We start from the raw sequence: 14761 nt of genomic DNA on the forward strand, positions 1-14761 counted from the left end.
CTTTTCCTTCACCATTCTCTCTTTTCTATACATGTGCCTCTCTGCAGCAACACCCTCTTAGAAAATATGTGATGTGTGTGAATTTACCCCAGTACTGCTGCTCTGTGTGGTCACGTTGACACTGGTATGGTTGTGCTGAAACAGGGCTGATTTTACCAGCATACTGGCAGTGAAGTGCAAAGTGGTTCTGCCACCCCTGAGAGGATCAATCAGGTCATTAATATGCACAAAATCTGTTGAACTGAATTGAAAACCTCACTAACATTAAGAGACTTGCTTGTCTAAACATTTGCCAACTATGGTCTTAAGTCAGGAAGCAAAGGCAGGAAGCCTCAGGACACAACTCAGAGAATTTAAACCTACAGATTCTGGAAATGTCCTGTCTCTTTGGTAGCTTAGTTCTGATTCATCACCTTGTGTTTTGTACTTCATGTAAGAAGTTTTGGCCATTCTGCATATTTATTAGGTAAAGAATTCTTTTTATCTCATGACTTTTATTTGTCTTGTTTGCTCCAATATTTTTTCTTCTGTCATATAATTTTTCACCAGCTTTCTTTTCTGTTCATATCTAGTTCTTTCCATCTTTCTGAAGAGAATTTGTGCCTTACTGTTTTTATCAGAGACTTTTTTTCATTTCCATTGCTCACAGCTGGAATCTCTTAAACTTCTTCTGGTTTATCAATGTCCTCCTGTAATCAAGTGCTTAGGAGTGCACACAGCCATCCAACTGTAAACTTTCCTAGAGACATATAAAAAAGAGTCATTACTTCTCTGCCCTTAAAAATGATACCCCATAGTATAATAAGCTGAAAGACTTTGTCTTCTGCTGCAGAAATCACAGTGCATACTCATACTTAGCATGTTTAATTCGTTATCTACTATCAACTCCAAAATTACTAATAACTTATTAATTTTGGAGTTCCCAGAACCCCCTGGGACTTTTTCCTTTAGATATAAGCATCAGCCTCATTAATGCCATTATAATTTATTCATCAATCTTTAATGTTCTGTTAAATTCCTCTCTACATTCGAAGTTAGAATTAAATATGTGTATGAACCATATTCATTTCTGACTGAGTAGAGGCCCTCCAGGAACTTAAGAATTCAACATTTAGCTGATGAACGACAGCCAGTCCCTTGCAGCAAGCTCACTTATCAGTTAGATTATGAATTTTAGAGGGTGGAAATTATTGGCTGTTTTTCTTTATTCTGATCTTTCATCACTGATGTCAAAGGGAGTTGTGCATCTGATGTCAGTGAATGGATACCAGCAACTCATATTATCTTTTAGCTTCAGTAATGAACCTTATTCATGGTATAGCAGGAGATGCAGTAGGACCCGTGTTGTTTGGAATCATTAAATCTGCTTGGGCTGGTGATAAAACATACATATTACTGTTTAGCCACAACTTCTTAGGCTGAGTAGGAAACATCCATTGACTCTCCAGCTCTTCTGTTAAGACAGAGGTAAGAGGACATTATAATTAATTCAGGGTTAAAATCTACCCAAGTATTAAAGTCTTAGATTGTTCTGATTTTATTAGGAAGTACTTCTGCACATAGGCTGGAAACAGTTCCTTAGCTACTGCATGCTGAAGTCAGTGGCTCTTGCCCACCAAGGATTGGAGAACGGGAGCAGAAGCACTGTAGAAGTTGAAAGGTTCTGAGTACTGCATCTCACGGCAGCTTGCATTTCCTGGCCAAACTTCACAGGGACCTCTTAACCCTCCTTTTGCCCTTTTGTCTCGAGACCACATTCAGCAGTCACCGCCAATGATGAGGAGATAACTGGGAAAGATGAGATATGGGAAGAGCTTTGCCAGCATTCCCCTATGATCCATCTCCAACCGCTGCAGAGAGAGATACCACAACATCAGGGGCTGTCAGCATATACTGCTGCAGAGCAGTGGCAGGTTACAGTTTCCCTGAGGAAGAAGTTTCCCCTCTGGAGACAAGGACATGCTGCCCTGGGTGAGAGGGGACTGTAGAGATGAGAAGTCTGCCACTTCCAGCAACGTAATTTCTGAAGTGCTGAAAGAAAAAATTGCTAACAATTTTCTGGAAGAGAAATAGCACACGAGTTATTGATTGATTCTTACTGTCAGGTAATCTGAGCACAAACTTTCTGTAAGGAAAGGCCAAAGTGTCAAATACACATTTCACCATTTTTGAGAACATCTGCATCAAACTGATGATGGGCAGAATTAGAGTCCCTTCACTTCATGTAATATATGCTTCCAAAGTTCAATAGGATTGTCATATAATTCAAGTATTTGCTTCAATCATTATTCATAACTTCTATTAGCACTGGAGTTGGGAAAATAATGAAAATATTATTCATAGAATGTATTAGTCCCCAAATTCCATGAATCTCATTGAATAAATTATTCAACTATTATTATCTCCCTCTTCCCCCTCACTCCTCCTCCCTTTCCCCAGAGATTTTCAGATGACTACCCGTAAGGAGGAACAGGCACAGATGCAGGTGTTGGCCCAAGGTGGAGATGCTGCAGGTGGCCTGTATGACCCAGGTGGACAGACATGAACATTCAAGGCACAGCATGTGTGGCTCCTTCGTTTCATTTTGAGTATGGGATCCCAAAAGATATTTCTGTTCAAAAGCCAAAAATGACACCAGATCACATCCTGAATAATATTTAAATAAATACACTTTCTTCAGAGGCAGATCATGTCTGAAGTACCCCTGTTTGTCACTCTCCAGAGATGGTTGTGGCAGCAGCAGTTTCTGCTTGGTGTCTGCAGCTGAGCTGTGCTCTTGCTGCTTCTGTGAAGGCATTGTGCAGGAGAGGGTGACTGCTTTTCCAAATTTGTTGTGGCAGTACTGGAAGCTGTGCTCTCTTATAAATGGCATCTATTAAGATAATTTTATAAGATCAAGGCTTAAAATTTAGACTATTTGCAGTTATTGGTATTAAAGCTGAATTCTTCATCCACTCCAATGAGGGAAGATTTAGGACAGGACTGCACTCTGCAGTTCCATGTGGAAGTATTTTGGAGCTATGGGTTTCACATGTTTGCAACCATGAAGGTACTGTGTAAGGTACTGTATGGACAGGTTACTGTCCATACCTGCTGAAGTGTGGGAAAAGACCTGAGAGCCACGTGTACCTTATGGGATAGAGTATGGGGTATGATCAAGAGGGCACTGACCTGAAACTGCCAGTACCATCTACCACAGGGCAACTCTATGGTCAGGTCCCAGCACCGCTCTTCCTCTTCATCTTGACTGTCTAGGTGTCAGGAGCTTTGTGTAGATGCTTCTTCATAGAACCTTGTATATGGTGACATACTGACAGTTGCACCAATTTCTGCTCCCTCTCACAGCTCAAAAGGAATTTTCCCTAATTTTCCCTAAGCCTGTATGTCTACAGGGCAAGTGCCTGCAACCTGGGCTCCCTTTGGAGCTCAGTGGGTTCTTACCTGATGAGAGAAATTGGAGAGCATGGGGCCTCCTTTTACCCTGTCCAAAAGGTACAGACAGGAAAATTGCATCGTCGTGGCACCTGTTTCTCTCTGTTGGCTGCATAGAGACCAGATCAGAAACCCTCACCCACTCCTGCTCTGTGGATATGAAATGTCGATCCCATAAAAACCCATGAGTGTATGGCCTCAGTGGCCCCAGCATTGGTCTGAGCCATATGTGTCCATCGGAGTATGCCCACACTGCAGGGGACCAGGGCAAGGTGACCCAAAGCATCTCTCTTGAGGGACTAAATCCATTTAGTCAAGGCCACTGGTGATCTGCCCTGAAGACTTTGCTGCTTGCAAATGAACCTTTTTTACATATTTGCCGCAGTCATTACCACTGAGATGGAACTGTTTTAGCAGAAAAAGTCCTTAGTGCTCAGCTCAGTGTCCCTGTTTTCCGCACTCTGTCTGAAGTGTATGACAGATGACAGCTGCCCAGGAGCCTTCTCTGTCTCCATGTAATCATCACTAGGTATAAGTGTCTGTTGAACACCGCAGGCATCAGGCTTGCAGAAGCTAAGCCACACTTGTAGACAGGAGCACCAACCTGCAGGAGTTATGTGTTGCCTTTATTGCTCCACTTGATCATTCACAATTTACTTTTCAAAGTCTGTCTATAACAAGTGATGATCACTTTGCCTTAGCTCTCTGTAGCCTGCTCTGTTCCCCTGCCCCTTGCCTATGAGCAGGGCATGCTCCTCATGCCATTTCCTTTGGCATGGTAAGAAGTGAGCACAACTGTTACTCACCCCAAGGCACTGAGTGATTTATCTGAGAGGAAAATATAGCCAAGGCCATTTTCGCCATCCAACTTGAAAAATGTTTTTTTCCAAAGGCTTAGTTATCCATTATCCAACTGTCACAAACATTTCTACTATGCCCTTCTGCCTATGGCTGGTCTTAGGCTTTGGGTCATCTGTCTCTCCCTTCCTCAATTCTTGGTTTGCACAGGATGCTTCAGAAACTCCTGTCATTTCTAATGCTGAGCATTAGTTCAGGGCAGTGGAGGTGGGGGGGAAGCAGTGTGCACATTCACTGATACATAGGCACATGTCTAACTTGTAGTCTTATAAGTGTCAGCTGCAATCTGCATGTAAGTGCTTTGCAGAAATAGAGTTGTAGGACAAAAGCAAGGTGAAGTGTGAGTTAGGAGGCTGTGGAGATGATGCAGCATCCCAGCTCCTCTGTAACATGGAGTAGCCTACCTGTTCTGCCCTGACAGGAGATTTGTCCCAAGGGAAAAGTGAAAACAAACCCCCATGAGTTGCAAACCAAAGCAGAGACTTTGTCTTTCAAGCTGTGACAGACTAAAAAGAAATGGGAAGATTACACTCAATAGACAAAAACTCCTCTGAGTTTTCCCTCCCAGACACTGCAAATTTACAAAGAGCTGCTGCTGGCAGCAAAATTCAAAATAGACTTTATAGCTAAACCTCCAAAGCTCTAATCCCACGGCATGCACAGTTACATGCACATTACCTCCTCATGGGCCACCTGGCCACCAGCATTCTACTCCTCTCCTGGAAATGGTGATTCCCGTACTCTCATACTCCCTTCTGTAAGAAGAGGGTCCTGCCCCATGCCCACACCAGTGACAAAGACTCCTCTGGGCTCAGACCCAGGCACTGCAGGTGTGCATCTCCACTGTAGCATCCCATGCTGTCACCCCACTAGAACAGAATAGGATAGACTCTTTCAGTTGGAAGGGACCTACAATAATCATCCAGTCCAAATGCCTGAACACTTCAGGGCTGACCAAAATTTAAAGCATGTTATCAAAGGCATTGTCCAAATGCCTCTTAAAAACTGACAGGTTTGGGGCATTCACCACCTCACTTGGAATCCTGTTGTAGTGTTTGAATACTCTCTTGGCAGAGGTACTTCTTAATGTCCAGTACGAAGCTGTTCTGGTGCAGCTTTGAACCATTCTCACACATTTTGTCACTGAATAACGGGGCAAGAGCTCAGCACCTCCCTCTTCACTTCCCCTCCTCAGGATGCTGTAGAGAGCAATGAGGTCACCCCTTAGCCTCCTTTTGTCCAAAGTAGACAAGCCCCAAGTCCTGAGCCCCTCCTTACAGAACATTCCTTCCAGGCCTTCCAGTAGCCTTGTTGCCCTCCTCTGGATGCAGTCAAGAGCCTTCACATCCATCTTAAATTGTGGGACATGGAACTGCACATGGTACTTGAGGTGAGGCTGCACCAGTGCTGAATACAACGGGACAATCCTGTCTTTTGCCTGGCTGGTGGTGTTGGGCCTGATGCACTCCAGGGTGGAGTCTGCCCTCCTGGCTTCCAGGACTCACTGCTGACTCACATTGAGCTGCTGCTGACCAGTACCCCCAGATCTCCCTCTGTAGGGCTGCTTTCCAGCCACCTGTCTCCCAGTTTATACTTGTGTCCAGCATTACTCCATCCTAGGTGCAGGATCCGACATTTGGACTTTTTAAATCAATCATAATCCAATGCTCCAATCTAACTAGATCCCTCTGCAAGGCCTCCTGTCCCTGAAGAGAATCATCAGCAAACTTGCTAATGCTGCATTCAGTTCCTGCATCCAGATTATTGATAAATAATATTGAACAAAACTAGCTCTCACAAAATCACAGAATCACAGAATATTCTGAGTTGGAAGGGACCCACAAGGATCACTGAGTCCAACTCTTAAGTGAATGGCCCATCTGGAATTGATCCCGCTGGTGACTGGTCACCAGTCGGATGTAGCCTTGATCACTACAACCCTTTGAGCCAGTTCTTCACCCAGTGCACCATGAAACCATTCATCCCACAGCTGGACAACTTGTCCAAAAAGATGTTGTGGGGGACAGTATCAAAAGCTGTACTAAACTCCAGAAAAGCTACATCCATCACCTTCCCTTCATCCACTAGATTTCTCCGTCTCCTCCTTTTCTGACATCTGTCCTCCCTGGCATGGAGACCTACCTTGTCTCCCTGCCTTCTTCCTCATACCCAGACCTGACCAAGCCCCTTTTTCCTACAGTCATGTTATGCTATTCTTTCTGTGTCCTTAGACCCCGGTTCCGTTCCTTCTTTCCCTCTTTGGGGAAAGACTCAGTCATAAGCATATAAAAGTCTCTTGGGCAGGATTGAGCTAAGTATTTTGCACTCCTGGAAGATGTCAAAAAATACTTTTCCTTTACAGATTTACAGTCTTCCAGATTTCACAGAAAATAATGTAGAATTCTGTCCGGTTTTGCCCGGAATATCCTCTTTGAAGTTGTGGAAGAAATTGGAAATACTGTTGAAAAAGTATTCTGTCATAGTCAGGGACCAGAGACATATGGCCAGAAAAGCATCATCAAGATTTGGCAAGCTCAGTCAGTTCCTGCGTATTCTATTATCTTGAACACTCCCCCTCCCTTTAGCCCCCATTCTTTCAGACTGGGCTGATTTTCACAGGGTATTTTTATAGTGTGCATGTCTGTGTGTTTTGTAATGACTGCTGTAAACATAATGCTAGGCATTTGACTGCAAACACACATGATCTGCATTTCTCATCAGTGCTTTCTGTTATGTTTTCTTAGTCTTATTCCCAACCACGTGCCTTAATATACTTAGCTCTTTTCAAGATTATTTTTAAGCAAATTCCCAAATGCAAATGATTGAGATTAAATTGAATTAGGTAGCAACAGTAAACTGGTCAATTCTCAATTAACAGTGTTAGGAGAAAATGCTGGGTGGCTTTGTGGCTTGATTTGTATAAATGGGTCATGGAATGGCTTTTCTGTAGGTCTCTGCAGAAAAAGGTGTTTGCTTCACGGTCTACTGCTCCTCCTCCAGTTTCAAATCAAGCAGAATACAATTCAAAAGACGGTTTTTGAGCTTATCCTATTTTTGGATGATATCATACAGTTTGACACAATTTGTATTTAAAAGGGGATGGATATCTCCTATTCATGTAATTGAACACTGTGAAGTGTACATGGCTTTCTGCAGCAGATGTGTGACTCAATCCCACGTGCATTGTAACCAACTAGGTAAGGCAGGTGGCACTGCAGATGACTGCTTCTGCCTGTTATTAGTGGTTGTACTGGGTAAGTTTTGAGAAACATGTTCACACTGAAGCTGAGGCATCCACCTACCTCTCCCTCCCTTTTTATTCTACTGTTCTCTCTGAAAGACCTCCAGCCGTAACCCCAGCCCCGCTCCTAGAAGACATTAATTGTCCACGGATGGTCTGGAAGCAGCACAGCAGATGCTGAGAAGCATAGTTGGCGTGGGTGGCTCAGAGGTGGTGAAGGCGCTGTGGTGCCATAGAGTCATACGATTGTTTAGGTTGGAAAAGACCTTTAAAACTATTGAGTCAAACTGTTAACCCAGCACCGCCAGGTCCACCAGTACATGATGTCCCCAAGTGCCACATCTACACATCTTCTAAATAACTCCAGGAATGGTGAATCAACCGTTTCTCTGGGCAGTCTGTTCAAATGCTTGACAACCTTTTCCATGAAGAAATTTTCCCTAGTATCTGATCTGAACCTTCCCTAGTGCAACTTGAGGCCATTTCCTCTTGTCCTATTTCTTGTTAGCTCGGAGAAGAGACTGATGTCCACCTCACTACAACCTCCTTTCTGGTAGTTGCAGAGAGCAAGAGGGTCATCTCTGAGTGTTCTTTTCTCCAAGCTAACCAATTCCATTGCCCTTCTCTGGACACATTCCAGCACCTCACTGTCTTTCTTGTAGTGAGGGACTCAAAACTGCACACAGGATTCGAGGTGTGGCCTCCTCAGTGCTGAGTACAGGGGGATGATCACTGTCCTGGTTCTGCTGGCCACACTATTGCTGATACAGGCCAAGATGTCACTGGCTTTCTTATCCACCTGGGCACACTGCTGGCTCATGTTCAGCTGCTGTCAACCAAGCAGCTTCCCAGCCACTCTGCCCTAAGCCTGTAGAGCTTCCTGGGGTTGTTGTGACCCAGGTGCAGGATCCAGCACTTGCCTGTGTTGAATTTATATAACTGACTTCAGCCCATTAATCAAACCTGTCCAGATCCCTCCAGCAGATCAAGTCTCCTGTCCAACCTGGTGTCATTTGCAAGTTTACGGAGTATGCACTTGATATTCTTGTCCAGATCATCAATACAGGTATCAAGAAGAACTCACCCCACACCTATCTTTGCACAGAGCCTATGGCCCCTTTACCTCCTTCTCCTCTTCCTTTATAAAGCATTTCCTCAGCTATGGGGATAGTCTGACTGCAATTCCTCTCCTGAAGTCAAGCCCTTTATTTCACACAGTCAGGGACAGCTCAGGGAAGAAAGAGTGTTTCGGTTGTTAATTGTTTTCCCTTTCTTCCACTGCAGCAGGAAAATCCTATCAAAAGGAAGTTAATTATTTAAATGCCTCCTCCATTTGAATTGCTTATTCAGAGCTGTTTCTTGCACCTCAGTCATCCTGAGGCTTTTCCTGCTTTGAGTAAACCTGCTGTGGTTTTATATTATTTACCAAATAATGCTACTGCTGACCACAAATTTATTAAAGATCTACCAGAGACAAAGCAGCCCCTGTATTACAATACAATTTTAGTCTTCACTGACTTCAAAACGTATTGTGCTGGAGATAATCTCATGAAGGCAATTACAGAAACTGAATGGCATCAAATAGAGTAATAGGGATATAAAAGAAAACCTGCATTCTTTAGATGCTACTCCCCATGCATGCGAATGCTTCCCTTTTATCTTATTTTTAAAGAAGTTTCAAATTACATAGTAATTACAAATTCAAAAGAATTTTTTTCCACACAAAATGATTTGGTCTTAGCTACTCTCCTGTGTAACATTGGAGCAGCTTCTCAAGGCTTGCAGTTAATTTTTCCATCTCGGCAAACACAGGACAGGTATGAACACGTAGTTCTTTTTGGGCTCAGGTCTTAACCCTGAGCCTTCTTCAGGGATCACAATAGATGATCACAGTGGGTCCTTCTGGTTTTATTTTCTAAGACAAGATATAAATAAAATATCTCAGGCAGAAAGTTGATTGATCTGAATATTTATTACTAAAGTATCATTATAAATTAAATCACTAACCAACTGACTGAGAGTGCAGTGAAGTGTCAGGATAATTATGTAAGTTAGTTATCATTTATAGCTACCCTAGAAGATTTGTCCTACCACCTAGGATGAAAAATCAGTGCTAGTGATTATGGCATGACTTTGGGAGGTGCGAAACAGTGGACCAGTGCCCAAGGAGCGTATGTAGTGGCAGCTGCAAAAACACTGCATGAGGAAAGGTGATTAATAGGCACAGGAAGAGCCTTCAGCTTAGATCTGAATCAATTCTGCTTAAAATCTGTAGGCAAGTAGTGAAGGCTGTGGAGCACACAGGACCGCATTTCCTTGTAGAGTTCACATATGGAGACTTCCAAGGGTGCATGTTTGTGCATTGCTGAAATTTGGTTCAACAGGACGATCAGAGTAGAAAGGCAACCACAGATGCCATTTAATTGTGAGCCTTTTCAAGGAGAATTCTACTGCAAAATTACCTTGAAATGAGAGGTTTTTCCATTTGCTTCAATGGGCCAAAATCCATTTATCATGCGCACCAAGAGCCACTGAAAGGGAGAAGGGCTGCCAATGCACCCTGTCCAGAGCAAGCTCATGCATACAAGCAGTGCCAGTGGAGAAGGGAAGGTAGTAGATGATGTTTGAGTCCCTAAGTCATCCAACTAAATTCATCCCTGTGTACTGCATTTGTAGTTAAACTCTTCCAAAACCAGCTGTTCTGAAAAATGCTGCCATATAGTTTCTTTGTAGCTTCTATAGGACTGCTATTCTTTCTGTGTGGACTTACAAGAAGTATTTCTCTCACTATTATGCTGCTATTTATAAGAATATTTACCAGAACTGTTTTATACTATATGAAATAAAATTCATCATAACAAAATGCCAATCTTACGCCTTTCAACTTTTTACCTTGCTTGTTTGTCAACAAGGTCACTACACAGCTAGAGCCTCTTTAAGTTTCACATCAAATCTTGAGACTCAGCTCCATGGCCTTTGAGATGCCTAAAGAGTTAAACTTGGCCCTTTTTTTTTCTTTAACTCTCAGTCAGGTTCAAGGATCAATTTTTTGGAGTATCATATTCCATGAAATTGAAACAGCTAAGAAGTTTCTGTTCAGGAAGTGTCTACCTCTGTCTATCTTGGAAGCACATTTATAGGTCATATGTACCAACCTACTGACCTCTTAGAAAACATCAGTAACAGAAAATAACATTGCAAGAGAAAGAACACATTGCTTATCATACCTGTATACTGTGTAACAGACAAATTAATCACCTAAACAAAACAAAAATTTGAATGACATGCTAACATTAATTTCACAAATAGGTGTCTCATGATCCATTTTGAATGATGTTTTTGTGCTTTTGATAACATGAAAAATGGATGTCCTTTTTGTCTTCTATGATAAAGGACAGTATCTCTTGAAAAATCGTTGAGGATTTACAGGACGTGATTATATGCCCATGGTTAACAGTACAGCAGACATCAATACAGGATGAAGAGCCTTCCCTGTGTTCAGCTCCCCTTGCACTTTCTGAAGGGGATGTCCCACCAGCTGCTGTGATCCACAATGCCTTTGCAAGCATCAGAGATGTGTTCTGTTTGGCAGATGAAATCTTCTGTTTCATATTTCCCCGAAATCAAGTGTGTGAAAGAAAAAAGGAGGAAAAAGATAAAGAGAAGCCCAAACTTTCAATTTTTGTTTGTGTTCTGCTGATTTATGTTCCTTGTTTCTAATATTTCTTCCATTGCTAGGAACTGGCTCTAACTGCTACGTTACTTTCTGGGAGTAATGATCAAACCAGCAGACACATTTGTACAAGAGACAGATTTGGTGTCTTCACTCATTGTAAACAACTGTGTTGGTCTGGATATATATTCTTATGCATAAAGCCTTCTAGGTGGAATTGAGTTTGAACACGTAAAAGTATTTCATTATATTAATACCATCAGTCATTAATTAGCAATGTATTTTTCTTTTTAAAGAAAGGCATCAGAAATATGTCATAAGCTTTCACCAGCTTATGGTCTTCATCCAGGGTCTTATTCAATGTGATTTAAATTACAGGGTGTCTGGGGTTCCTTCATCATCACCAAAAAATTATATTTATGTTGTAAAGAACAAATTGTAAAATGTATCTTTTGTCACAGAAATCTTGACGGTGAGTAGGCAGCTGTGCACCAAGATCCTTCCTGACAGCCTGATATTGCCATTTTGCTCTTCCATGTGTTGCCTCCTAATTTATACATAGGTTATTTGTTTGAGACAGATGCTTTTGGTATTTGTTTTTACACAGTACCTAATACAATGAAGTGATGGTCTCACTGAAGAAAGAAGCACTACACCTTGCTGTGATTGGGAAAAGGGGCAAGAAAATTAATTCATACTGTTTTGCTGGCATTTCATCTGTCTGACTTTCCAATGAATAACTTCATTAGGAAATGAGACACTATGAATACATACACTCAGGTGAACCTTTGGATGACTACAGGGTGGGTTAGCAGCTAGGTATGCACCAAGGATGCTTACTGGCTGTGGATCATAGCAGCTAAGCCTGATTTATTATCAGTAAGCAAGATGCCAAGAGATGATTCTGAAATACTGGGGGCATACAGAGGGGTGAAGAAAGAGTGTTATGCATCTCAAGATATGTTGTGTGTGAATGTATTTGTGGGTTGTCTTTGTGCATTCTGGTTGCAGTAAGGTATTTCTATAGGTATAAAAGATTCAGGGTAGAATCGGACACTTAAAAGGTGTCTAAATGTGGTTTAAAAGAAAGCAGCAGAGAATCATCAGGGAAAGCATTTGACTTCTTCCTCTCTCCTTCTCTGTATAAAAGAAGAGTGATCTGTGCACAGTTGTCATACCTTTTCTCCCTCTGATGCCAGACTAGCAGCAGGGGAACTCCAGGGTCGTGTTTCTGGAGGCCAGTAAAGGCCAGTTTTTGTTTAGTAGTACTTATCACCAGTTCTATCAGCCATACTTTGAAGGCCTAGGCTTTCTGCATAGAGACCAGGACCATGGAGATGTGAGAACCCAACTGCACAGCTGTGGCTCCATCAGGCTTTGAATAGAAATGTCAGGACCCAAGGAGAGACTTTTACAAGATCACTTGTCAATGATAACAGTGTGGGCGGGGGACAGTGGTTGACCACTGTCTTCAGCTTCTCCTGGTGGATTTGCTTATCTGATGAGGATCTTGGAGCTCACTTCTTTAGAAAGAGTCCTCAGCTAACTCAGGGCACACATTAACAGTCCAACTGATGTGTGTGTTCTTTCTTGTCTCCTGTTCTGTGTTCTCTGTTCTATGCTAAGATTGATCAAATGCCTGTGACACCATAAAAATAAGCTGGGAAAAAGTAATGAAAATAGGAGAAATTCCTCCTTTTTGCTACCACCTTAGCCTCAAATCAATGGGAAGGTGTTCACAAACTGCATCCTTCCGCTTGTGACTTCTAATGCAGCCATTAATCATAGCTCAAATGAAAAAAAAATTAAAAACAAGAAACAAAACCCAACCCAAACCACATGGATCTGCAGGGGTTTTCTCCTGTGATTTCTAAAGCCTCACCAAAATCCTGTGCAGTTCTGCTGTCTGCGCTGTAGATTGTGTCTACATATGTGCCAATCATAGGGCAAATGTACATCATCAGTGGTGGCACTGAAAAGGAGGAATTAGTGCACACCTGCAACATATTCTGAGTTAGACAGGTAAACCCTGAACACAACAAAATGGTGGTGAAAGATGTTGATCAGCTAGTTAGGGCAATGTGACTTACATGCCAAAATCATCTGGTGACTAGCATCACCCTTCCTCTCAGGAAGGTACACTTCAGTGTAATTTCCAGACTTGATTAATAATTTATTTGGCATCTGGAAGTCACAGCAAAACAGCTCATATGGAAAGGGAGGATGTAAATTGTCTGCCTCTTCCAGGCAACACCAGGTTATTATTCACAGCTAAAATACTATTTGTAAAATATTTGTGTATTTAATATTTTAAAGAGCAGCTCTGGCACTTGGGTTGATTTCAGCATTCTCGAGGCAGAGGGGGCTGGGTATCTGCTAAAGATACTGTCATCTGGAAGACATGCTTTCATCGCCAAATGAACCAGCCAGAAGAGGATTTTAATATGCAAGGAAGCAGGCACTAGAATAAGGGGAGATTAATGTGAGCTTAGTACCTTTTGAATGAAAGTTGTCATCCATGGAAGACAAGGGGAACCTTTCCAAGCTGGGTCTGCAGTCACACACAGAGGACACAGTCTGCCTACCCTAAATAGGATATTGCTGGAACTCAGGTCAGAGCATGTTAAATGAAAGATAGTTGCTTACAGATTTTGCAGCTGTACAGACAATATATTTCTTTCTGCAGCTATCACTCAATGATGACCTCAACCAGGTTGTGACAGCTTCCCTGATCATCTTCTAGGAATTCACCCACTAATGTAACACAGTATTTTAATGTACTTATATTGCCATGCTACTTACTTGCTGTATGCTATCTGCAGTATTTCTTCTCAGAGTAGTAATTCTATTTACCAGCCGTGATCAGCTGAAGTGTTAATAGTTAATGACTCAATCATCCATTTGCAAAAGCAGCACGGTGCTTTGCTGAGGCCAGGTTTGCACACCACCATCACCCCCACACCCCTCCCCACCAACTGAAGGGGAGATTTCTGTGTGTGGTGGTGAAACCTCTGATTCGCACAAGACAGACGGAATGAACACCAGAGGCTACAAGCTGGGTTTTGAGCCTCCTTGTGGAGGCAGGATAGTGCTTTTTATCATTCCAATGTACTCCCTTATGCAACTGCCTCAATCGTAAAACTCCCCTCTCCCTGCCAGGGGAGGTATAGGGACATTTACACACAGGCCTAAAGGTACTCATCCTTTCTGATAGGGCATAACTGGCTCAACTACGCTGACATGAGAGGCAGCTGTCATGTCTTGGAAGGTGTTATAAACCATCAAAGACCCCTGAAGTGCCCCTAGACTAATTTCTGGGGCCTTCCACCAGAGGATTGCACAGTGTTGCAACAGACAGTGTAAAAATCCCTGCCCTAGGGAGGTACCTGGGTGTTCCCATGCAAACTTAAGCATTGGACTTTGTGTTCCATGGGCTTCCCACACCCCTGATGCATCAAGACTGCAACCATCACTTCAACCAATGGACATCTAAATTGCAACAATCAAGACTCATCGCTGGATCTACGGGTGGTGGTATTTTTCTACTCTTATCCTTT

General features: G+C 42.6%; 1 long non-coding RNA gene across 1 annotated transcript in view; it reads right to left on the bottom strand.

Annotated features, from left to right (window-relative positions):
• Positions 1-260: 260 nt before the first annotated feature.
• LOC135409565 (uncharacterized) overlaps positions 261-14761 on the bottom strand; it is an 80846-nt gene continuing 66345 nt past the window's right edge. The window contains exons 2-3 of the long non-coding RNA XR_010428263.1: positions 1306-1453; positions 261-739 (exon numbers count right to left, since the gene is read on the bottom strand). This is a non-coding gene — a long non-coding RNA (uncharacterized LOC135409565). The remainder of the gene's footprint in view (positions 740-1305; positions 1454-14761) is intronic.

Source organism: Pseudopipra pipra, chromosome 2 (assembly GCF_036250125.1).
Source record: "Pseudopipra pipra isolate bDixPip1 chromosome 2, bDixPip1.hap1, whole genome shotgun sequence".
NCBI lineage: Eukaryota > Metazoa > Chordata > Aves > Passeriformes > Pipridae > Pseudopipra > Pseudopipra pipra.